At 30.8% G+C, this 12005-nt stretch overlaps 1 protein-coding gene across 3 annotated transcripts in view; it reads left to right on the forward strand.

Annotated features, from left to right (window-relative positions):
• Window positions 1–12005, forward strand: part of LMO1 (LIM domain only 1) — a 301575-nt gene that overhangs the window by 164485 nt on the left and 125085 nt on the right. The gene's annotated exons all lie outside the window — the stretch shown is intronic.

The following is a 12005-nucleotide window of genomic DNA, read 5'->3' on the forward strand; positions in this document are numbered from 1 at the left end:
TTATATTCTTGTACATAGGGAGCAGTATTATAATAGTTATATTCTTGTACATAGGGAGCAGTATTATAGTAGTTATATTCTTGTACTTAGGAGCAGTATTATAGAAGTTATATTCTTGTACTTAGGAGCAGTATTATAGTAGTTATAATCTTGTACATAAGAGCAGTATTATAGTAGTTATATTCTAGTACTTAGGAGCAGTATTATAGTAGTTACATTCTTGTACATAGGGAGCAGTATTATAGTAGTTATATTCTTGTACATAGGAGCAGTATTATAGTAGTTATATTCTTGTACATAGGGAGCAGTATTATAGTAGTTATATTCTTGTACATAGGGAGCAGTATTATAGTAGTTATATTATTGTACAGAGGAGCAGAATTATAGTAGTTATATTCTTGTACATAGGGGCAGTATTATAGTAGTTATATTCTTGTACATAAGAGCAGTATTATAGTAGTTATATTCTTGTACATAAGAGCAGTATTATAGTAGTTTTATTCTTGTACATAGGGGCAGTATTATAGTAGTTACATTCTTGTACTTAGGAGCAGTATTATAGTAGTTACATTCTTGTACATAGGGAGCAGTATTATAGTAGTTATATTCTTGTACATAGGGGCAGTATTATAGTAGTTATATTCTAGTACTTAGGAGCAGTATTATAGTAGTTACATTCTTGTACATAGGGAGCAGTATTATAGTAGTTATATTCTTGTACATAGGGAGCAGTATTATAGTAGTTATATTCTTGTACATAGGGAGCAGTATTATAGTAGTTATATTATTGTACAGAGGAGCAGAATTATAGTAGTTATATTCTTGTACATAGGGGCAGTATTATAGTAGTTATATTCTTGTACATATGAGCAGTATTATAGTAGTTATATTCTTGTACATAAGAGCAGTATTATAGTAGTTTTATTCTTGTACATAGGGGCAGTATTATAGTAGTTACATTCTTGTACTTAGGAGCAGTATTATAGTAGTTACATTCTTGTACATAGGGAGCAGTATTATAGTAGTTATATTCTTGTACATAGGAGCAGTATTATAGTAGTTATATTCTTGTACATAGGCAGCAGTATTATAGTAGTTATATTCTTGTACATAGGGAGCAGTATTATAGTAGTTATATTCTTGTACATAGGGGGCAGTACTATAGTAGTTATATTATTGTACAGAGGAGCAGTATTATAGTAGTTATATTCTTGTACATAGGAGCAGTAGTAGAGTAGTTATATTCTTGTACATAGGAGCAGTATTATAGTAGTTATATTCTTGTACTTAGGAGCAGTATTATAGTAGTTATATTCTTGTACATAGGCAGCAGTATTATAGTAGTTATATTCTTGTACATAGGGAGCAGTATTATAGTAGTTATATTCTTGTACATAGGAGCAGTATTATAGTAGTTATATTCTTGTACTTAGGCAGCAGTATTATAGTAGTTATATTCTTGTACATAGGGAGCAGTATTATAGTAGTTATATTCTTGTACATAGGGGCAGTACTATAGTAGTTATATTATTGTACAGAGGAGAAGTATTATAGTAGTTATATTCTTGTACATAGGAGCAGTAGTAGAGTAGTTATATTCTTGTACATAGGAGCAGTATTATAGTAGTTATATTCTTGTACTTAGGAGCAGTATTATAGAAGTTATATTCTTGTACTTAGGAGCAGTATTATAGTAGTTATATTCTTGTACATAGGGGCAGTATTATAGTAGTTATATTCTAGTACTTAGGAGCAGTATTATAGTAGTTATAATCTTGTACATAAGAGCAGTATTATAGTAGTTATATTCTTGTACATAGGGGCAGTATTATAGTAGTTATATTCTTGTACTTAGGAGCAGTATTATAGTAGTTATAATCTTGTACATAAGAGCAGTATTATAGTAGTTATATTCTTGTACATAGGGGCAGTATTATAGTATTTATATCTTAGTACATAGGGAGCAGTATTATAGTAGTTATATTCTTGTACATAGGGAGCAGTATTATAGTAGTTATATTCTTGTACATAGGAGCAGTATTATAGTAGTTATATTCTTGTACATAGGAGCAGTATTATATGTAGTTATATTCTTGTACATAGGGAGCAGTATTATAGTAGTTATATTATTGTACAGAGGAGCAGAATTATAGTAGTTATATTCTTGTACATAGGGGCAGTATTATAGTAGTTATATTCTTATACATAGGAGCAGTATTATAGTGGTTATATTCTTGTACATAGGGAGCAGTATTATAGTAGTTATATTCTTGTACATAGGGAGCAGTATTATAGTAGTTATATTCTTGTACATAGGGAGCAGTATTATAGTAGTTATATTCTTGTACATAGGAGCAGTATTATAGTAGTTATATTATTGTACAGAGGAGCAGTATTATATTAGTTATATTTTTGTACATAGGGGCAGTATTATAGTAGTTATATTCTTGTACATAGGAGCAGTATTATAGTAGTTATATTCTTGTACATAGGGAGCAGTATTATAGTAGTTATATTCTTATACATAGGGGGCAGTATTATAGTAGTTAAATTCTTGTATATAGGGGAAGTATTATAGCAGTTATATTCTTGTACATAGGGGCAGTATTATAGTAGATATATTCTTGTACATAGGGAGCAGTATTATAGTAGTTATATTCTTGTACATAGGAGCAGTATTATAGTAGTTATATTCTTGTACATAGGGGGCCGTATTATTGTAGTTATATTCTTGCACATAGGGGGCAGTATTATAGTAGTTATATTCTTGTACATAGGAGCGGTATTATAGTAGTTATATTCTTGTACATAGGGGCAGTATTATAGTAGTTTTATTCTTGTACACAGGGGGCAGTATTATAGTAGTTATATTCTTGTACATAGGGAGCAGTATTATAGTAGTTATATTCTTGTCCATAGGAGCAGTATTATAGTAGTTATATTCTTGTACATAGGGGGCCGTATTATTGTAGTTATATTCTTGCACATAGGGGGCAGTATTATAGTAGTTATATTCTTGTGCATAGGAGCAGTATTATAGTAGTTATATTCTTGTACATAGGGGGCAGTATTATAGTAGTTATATTCTTGTACATAGGGGCAGTATTATAGTAGTTATATTCTTGTAAATAGGAGCAGTATTATAGTAGTTATATTCTTGTACATAGGGGGCAGTATTATAGTAGTTAAATTCTTGTATATAGGGGAAGTATTATAGCAGTTATATTCTTGTACATAGGGGCAGTATTATAGTAGTTATATTCTTGTACATAGGAGCAGTATTATAGTAGTTATATTCTTGTACATAGGGGGCAGTATTATAGTAGATATATTCTTGTACATAGGGAGCAGTATTATAGTAGTTATATTCTTGTACATAGGAGCAGTATTATAGTAGTTATATTCTTGTACATAGGGGGCCGTATTATTGTAGTTATATTCTTGCACATAGGGGGCAGTATTATAGTAGTTATATTCTTGTACATAGGAGCGGTATTATAGTAGTTATATTCTTGTACATAGGGGCAGTATTATAGTAGTTTTATTCTTGTACACAGGGGGCAGTATTATAGTAGTTATATTCTTGTACATAGGGAGCAGTATTATAGTAGTTATATTCTTGTCCATAGGAGCAGTATTATAGTAGTTATATTCTTGTACATAGGGGGCCGTATTATTGTAGTTATATTCTTGCACATAGGGGGCAGTATTATAGTAGTTATATTCTTGTGCATAGGAGCAGTATTATAGTAGTTATATTCTTGTACATAGGGGGCAGTATTATAGTAGTTATATTCTTGTACATAGGGGCAGTATTATAGTAGTTATATTCTTGTAAATAGGAGCAGTATTATAGTAGTTATATTCTTGTACATAGGGGGCAGTATTATAGTAGTTATATTCTTGTACTTAGGAGCAGTATTATAGTAGTTATATTCTTGTACATAGGAGCAGTATTATAGTAGTTATATTCTTGTACATAAGAGCAGTATTATAGTAGTTATATTCTTGTACATAGGGGCAGTATTATAGTAGTTATATTCTTGTACTTAGGAGCAGTATTATAGTAGTTACATTCTTGTACATAGGGAGCAGTATTATAGTAGTTATATTCTTGTACATAGGAGCAGTATTATAGTAGTTATATTCTTGTACATAGGCAGCAGTATTATAGTAGTTATATTCTTGTACATAGGGAGCAGTATTATAGTAGTTATATTCTTGTACATAGGGGGCAGTACTATAGTAGTTATATTATTGTACAGAGGAGCAGTATTATAGTAGTTATATTCTTGTACATAGGGGCAGTATTATAGTAGTTATATTCTTGTACATAGGAGCAGTAGTAGAGTAGTTATATTCTTGTACATAGGAGCAGTATTATAGTAGTTAAATTCTTGTATATAGGGGCAGTATTATAGTAGTTATATTCTTCTACAAAGGAGCAGTATTATAGAAGTTATATTCTTGTACATAGGAGCAGTATTATAGTAGTTATATTCTTGTACTTAGGAGCAGTATTATAGTAGTTACATTCTTGTACATAGGGAGCAGTATTATAGTAGTTATATTCTTGTACATAGGAGCAGTATTATAGTAGTTATATTCTTGTACATAGGGAGCAGTATTATAGAAGTTATATTATTGTACAGAGGAGCAGTATTATAGTAGTTATATTCTTGTACATAGGGAGCAGTATTATAGTAGTTATATTCTTGTACATAGGGAGCAGTATTATAGAAGTTATATTATTGTACAGAGGAGCAGTATTATAGTAGTTATATTCTTGTACATAGGGGCAGTATTATAGTAGTTATATTCTTGTACATAGGAGCAGTATTATAGTAGTTATATTCTTGTACATAGGGAGCAGTATTATAGTAGTTATATTCTTGTACATAGGGAGCAGTATTATAGAAGTTATATTATTGTACAGAGGAGCAGTATTATAGTAGTTATATTCTTGTACACAGGGGCAGTATTATAGTAGTTATATTCTTGTACATAGGAGCAGTATTATAGTAGTTATATTCTTGTACATAGGGAGCAGTATTATAGTAGTTATATTCTTGTACATAGGGAGCAGTATTATAGTAGTTATATTCTTGTACATAGGGAGCAGTATTATAGTAGTTATATTCTTGTACATAGGAGCAGTATTATAGTAGTTATATTCCTGTACATAGGGAGCAGTATTATAGTAGTTATATTATTGTACAGAGGAGCAGTATTATAGTAGTTATATTTTTGTACATAGGGGCAGTATTATAGTAGTTATATTCTTGTACATAGGAGCAGTATTATAGTAGTTATATTCTTGTACATAGGGAGCAGTATTATAGTAGTTATATTCTTATACATAGGGGGCAGTATTATAGTAGTTAAATTCTTGTATATAGGGGAAGTATTATAGTAGTTATATTCTTGTACATAGGGGCAGTATTATAGTAGATATATTCTTGTACATAGGGAGCAGTATTATAGTAGTTATATTCTTGTACATAGGAGCAGTATTATAGTAGTTATATTCTTGTACATAGGGGGCCGTATTATTGTAGTTATATTCTTGCACATAGGGGGCAGTATTCTAGTAGTTATATTCTTGTACATAGGAGCAGTATTATAGTAGTTATATTCTTGTACATAGGGGCAGTATTATAGTAGTTTTATTCTTGTACACAGGGGCAGTATTATAGTAGTTATATTCTTGTACATAGGGGCAGTATTATAGTAGTTATATTCTTGTACATAGGAGCAGTATTATAGTAGTTATATTCTTGTACATAGGGGCAGTATTATAGTAGTTATATTCTTGTACATAGAGGCAGTATTACAGTAGTTATATTCTTGTACATAGGGGCAGTATTATAGTAGTTATATTCTTGTACATAGGGGCAGTATTATAGTAGTTATATTCTTGTACATAGGAGCAGTATTATAGTAGTTATATTCTTGTACATGGGGGGCCGTATTATTGTAGTTATATTCTTGCACATAGGGGGCAGTATTATAGTAGTTATATTCTTGTACATAGGAGCAGTATTATAGTAGTTATATTCTTGTACATAGGGGCAGTATTATAGTAGTTATATTCTTGTACATAGGAGCAGTATTATAGTAGTTATATTCTTGTACATAGGGGGCAGTATTATAGTAGTTATATTCTTGTACACAGGGGCAGTATTATAGTAGTTATATTCTTGTACACAGGGGCAGTATTATAGTAGTTATATTCCTGTACATAGGCGGCAGTATTATAGTAGTTATATTCTTGTTCATAGGAGCAGTATTATAGTAGTTATATTCTTGTACATAGGTGGCAGTATTATAGTAGTTATATTCTTGTACATAGGGAGCAGTATTATAGTAGTTATATTCTTGTACACAGGGGCAGTATTATAGTAGTTATATTCTTGTGCATAGGAGCAGTATTATAGTAGTTATATTCTTGTACATAGGGGGCAGTATTATAGTAGTTATATTCTTGTACATAGGGGGCAGTATTATAGTAGTTATATTCTTGTACATAGGGGGCAGTATTATAGTAGTTATATTCTTGTACATAGGAGCAGTATTATAGTAGTTATAATCTTGTACATAGGAGCAGTATTATAGTAGTTATATTCTTGTACATAGGGGGCAGTATTATAGTAGCTATATTCTTGTACATAGCAGCAGTATTATAGTAGTTATATTCTTGTACACAGGGGCAGTATTATAGTAGTTATATTCTTGTACATAGGAGCAGTATTATAGTAGTTATAATCTTGTACATAGGAGCAGTATTATAGTAGTTATATTCTTGTACATAGGGGGCAGTATTATAGTAGCTATATTCTTGTACATAGCAGCAGTATTATAGTAGTTATATTCTTGTACATAGGGGCAGTATTATAGTAGTTATAATCTAGTACATAGGGAGCAGTATTATGGTAGTTATATTCTTGTGTATAGGAGCAGTATTATAGTAGTTATATTCTTGTACATGGGGGCAGTATTATAGCAGTTATATTCTTGTACATAGGGGACAGTATTATAGTAGTTATATTCTTGTACATAGGAGCAGTATTATAGTAGTTATATTCTTGTACACAGGGGCAGTATTATAGTAGTTATATTCTTGTACACAGGGGCAGTATTATAGTAGTTATATTCCTGTACATAGGCGGCAGTATTATAGTAGTTATATTCTTGTTCCTAGGAGCAGTATTATAGTAGTTATATTCTTGTACATAGGGGGCAGTATTATAGTAGTTTTATTCTTGTACATAGGGAGCAGTATTATAGTAGTTATATTCTTGTACACAGGGGCAGTATTATAGTAGTTATATTCTTGTGCATAGAGGCAGTATTATAGTAGTTATATTCTTGTACATAGGGGGCAGTATTATAGTAGTTATATTCTTGTACATAGGAGCAGTATTATAGTAGTTATAATCTTGTACATAGGAGCAGTATTATAGTAGTTATATTCTTGTACATAGGGGACAGTATTATAGTAGCTATATTCTTGTACATAGCAGCAGTATTTTAGTAGTTATATTCTTGTACACAGGGGCAGTATTATAGTAGTTATAATCTAGTACATAAGGAGCAGTATTATAGTAGTTATATTCTTGTATATAGGAGCAGTATTATAGTAGTTATATTTTTGTACATAGGAGCAGTATTATAGTAGTTATATTCTTGTACACAGGGGCAGTATTATAGTAGTTATATTCCTGTACATAGGCGGCAGTATTATAGTAGTTATATTCTTGTTCATAGGAGCAGTATTATAGTAGTTATATTCTTGTACATAGGGGGCAGTATTATAGTAGTTATATTCTTGTACACAGGGGCAGTATTATAGTAGTTATATTCTTGTGCATAGGGGCAGTATTATAGTAGTTATATTCTTGTACATAGGGGGCAGTATTATAGTAGTTATATTCTTGTACATAGGAGCAGTATTATAGTAGTTATATTCTTGTACATAGGAGCAGTATTATAGTAGTTATATTCTTGTACATAGCAGCAGTATTATAGTAGTTATATTCTTCTACTTAGGAGCAGTATTATAGTAGTTATATTCTTGTACATAGGAGCAGTATTATAGTAGTTATATTCTTGTACATAGGAGCAGTATTATAGTAGTTATATTCTTGTACATAGGAGCAGTATTATAGTAGTTATATTCTTGTACATAGGAAGCAGTATTATAGTAGTTATATTCTTGTACATAGGGGGCAGTATTATAGTGGTTATATTCTTGTACATAGGGGGCAGTATTATAGTGGTTATATTCTTGTATATAGGAGCAGTATTGTAGTAGTTATATTCTTGTATATAGGAGCAGTATTATAGTAGTTATATTCTTGTACATAGGAGCAGTATTATATTAGTTATATTCTTGTACTTAGGAGCAGTATTATAGTAGTTATATTCTTGTACACAGGGGCAGTATTATAGTAGTTATATTCTTGTGCATATGAGCAGTATTATAGTAGTTATATTCTTGTGCTTAGGAGTAGTATTATAGTAGTTATATTCTTGTACATAAGAGCAGTATTATAGTAGTTATATAGTAGTTATGTTCTTGTACATAAGAGCAGTATTATAGTAGTTATATTCTTGTACTTAGGAGCAGTATTATAGTAGTTATATTCTTGTACATAGGGGCAGTATTATAGTAGTTATATTCTTGTACATAGGGGCAGTATTATAGTAGTTATATTCTTGTACTTAGGGGCAGTATTATAGTATTTATATTCTTGTACATAAGAGCAGTATTATAGTAGTTATATTCTTGTACTTAGGAGCAGTATTATAGTAGTTATATTCTTGTACATAGGGGCAGTATAATAGTAGTTATATTCTTGTACATAGGAGCAGTATTATAGTAATTATATTCTTGTACATAGGGAGCAGTATTATAGTAGTTATATTCTTGTACATAGGGGGCAGTATTATAGTAGTTATATTCTTGTACATAGGAGCAGTATTATAGTAGTTATAATCTTGTACATAGGAGCAGTATTATAGTAGTTATATTCTTGTACATAGGGGGCAGTATTATAGTAGCTATATTCTTGTACATAGCAGCAGTATTATAGTAGTTATATTCTTGTACACAGGGGCAGTCTTATAGTAGTTATAATCTAGTACATAGGGAGCAGTATTATAGTAGTTATATTCTTGTACGTAGGAGCAGTATTATAGTTGTTATATTCTTGTACATAGGGAGCAGTATTATAGTAGTTATATTCTTTTACATAGGAGCAGTATTATAGTAGTTATATTCTTGTACACAGGGGCAGTATTATAGTAGTTATAATCTTGTACATAGGAGCAGTATTATAGTAGTTATATTCTTGTACATAGGGGGCAGTATTATAGTAGCTATATTCTTGTACATAGCAGCAGTATTATAGTAGTTATATTCTTGTACACAGGGGCAGTATTGTAGTAGTTATAATCTAGTACATAGGGAGCAGTATTATGGTAGTTATATTCTTGTGTATAGGAGCAGTATTATAGTAGTTATATTCTTGTACATGGGGGCAGTATTATAGCAGTTATATTCTTGTACATAGGGGGCAGTATTATAGTAGTTATATTCTTGTACATAGGAGCAGTATTATAGTAGTTATATTCTTGTACACAGGGGCAGTATTATAGTAGTTATATTCTTGTACACAGGGGCAGTATTATAGTAGTTATATTCCTGTACATAGGCGGCAGTATTATAGTAGTTATATTCTTGTTCATAGGGGCAGTATTATAGTAGTTATATTCTTGTACATAGGTGGCAGTATTATAGTAGTTATATTCTTGTACATAGGGAGCAGTATTATAGTAGTTATATTCTTGTACACAGGGGCAGTATTATAGTAGTTATATTCTTGTGCATAGGAGTAGTATTATAGTAGTTATATTCTTGTACATAGGGGGCAGTATTATAGTAGTTATATTCTTGTACATAGGGGGCAGTATTATAGTAGTTATATTCTTGTACATAGGGGGCAGTATTATAGTAGTTATATTCTTGTACATAGGAGCAGTATTATAGTAGTTATAATCTTGTACATAGGAGCAGTATTATAGTAGTTATATTCTTGTACATAGGGGGCAGTATTATAGTAGCTATATTCTTGTACATAGCAGCAGTATTATAGTAGTTATATTCTTGTACACAGGGGCAGTATTATAGTAGTTATAATCTAGTACATAGGGAGCAGTATTATGGTAGTTATATTCTTGTGTATAGGAGCAGTATTATAGTAGTTATATTCTTGTACATGGGGGCAGTATTATAGCAGTTATATTCTTGTACATAGGGGGCAGTATTATAGTAGTTATATTCTTGTACATAGGAGCAGTATTATAGTAGTTATATTCTTGTACACAGGGGCAGTATTATAGTAGTTATATTCTTGTACACAGGGGCAGTATTATAGTAGTTATATTCCTGTACATAGGCGGCAGTATTATAGTAGTTATATTCTTGTTCCTAGGAGCAGTATTATAGTAGTTATATTCTTGTACATAGGGGGCAGTATTATAGTAGTTATATTCTTGTACATAGGGAGCAGTATTATTGTAGTTATATTCTTGTACACAGGGGCAGTATTATAGTAGTTATATTCTTGTGCATAGAGGCAGTATTATAGTAGTTATATTCTTGTACATAGGGGGCAGTATTATAGTAGTTATATTCTTGTACATAGGAGCAGTATTATAGTAGTTATAATCTTGTACATAGGAGCAGTATTATAGTAGTTATATTCTTGTACATAGGGGACAGTATTATAGTAGCTATATTCTTGTACATAGCAGCAGTATTTTAGTAGTTATATTCTTGTACACAGGGGCAGTATTATAGTAGTTATAATCTAGTACATAAGGAGCAGTATTATAGTAGTTATATTCTTGTGTATAGGAGCAGTATTATAGTAGTTATATTTTTGTACATAGGAGCAGTATTATAGTAGTTATATTCTTGTACACAGGGGCAGTATTATAGTAGTTATATTCCTGTACATAGGCGGCAGTATTATAGTAGTTATATTCTTGTTCATAGGAGCAGTATTATAGTAGTTATATTCTTGTACATAGGGGCAGTATTATAGTAGTTATATTCTTGTACATAGGGAGCAGTATTATAGTAGTTATATTCTTGTACACAGGGGCAGTATTATAGTAGTTATATTCTTGTACATAGGGGGCAGTATTATAGTAGTTATATTCTTGTACATAGGAGCAGTATTATAGTAGTTATATTCTTGTACATAGGAGCAGTATTATAGTAGTTATATTCTTGTACATAGCAGCAGTATTATAGTAGTTATATTCTTGTACTTAGGAGCAGTATTATAGTAGTTATATTCTTGTACATAGGAGCAGTATTATAGTAGTTATATTCTTGTACATAGGAGCAGTATTATAGTAGTTATATTCTTGTACATAGGAGCAGTATTATAGTAGTTATATTCTTGTACACAGGGGCAGTATTATAGTAGTTATATTCTTGTACATAGGGGGCAGTATTATAGTGGTTATATTCTTGTATATAGGAGCAGTATTGTAGTAGTTATATTCTTGTATATAGGAGCAGTATTATAGTAGTTATATTCTTGTACATAGGAGCAGTATTATATTAGTTATATTCTTGTACTTAGGAGCACTATTATAGTAGTTATATTCTTGTACACAGGGGCAGTATTATAGTAGTTATATTCTTGTGCATATGAGCAGTATTATAGTAGTTATATTCTTGTACATAGGGGGCAGTAATATAGTAGTTATATTCTTGTGCTTAGGAGCAGTATTATAGTAGTTATATTCTTGTACATAAGAGCAGTATTATAGTAGTTATATTCTTGTACTTAGGGGCAGTATTATAGTATTTATATTCTTGTACAAAAGAGCAGTATTATAGTAGTTATATTCTTGTACTTAGGAGCAGTATTATAGTAGTTATATTCTTGTACATAGGGGCAGTATAATAGTAGTTATATTCTTGT

This window comes from Phyllobates terribilis, unplaced genomic scaffold, assembly GCF_046119375.1.
Source record: "Phyllobates terribilis strain yellow unplaced genomic scaffold, ASM4611937v1 Scaffold_13__5_contigs__length_258822181, whole genome shotgun sequence".
Classification (NCBI taxonomy): Eukaryota; Metazoa; Chordata; class Amphibia; order Anura; family Dendrobatidae; genus Phyllobates; species Phyllobates terribilis.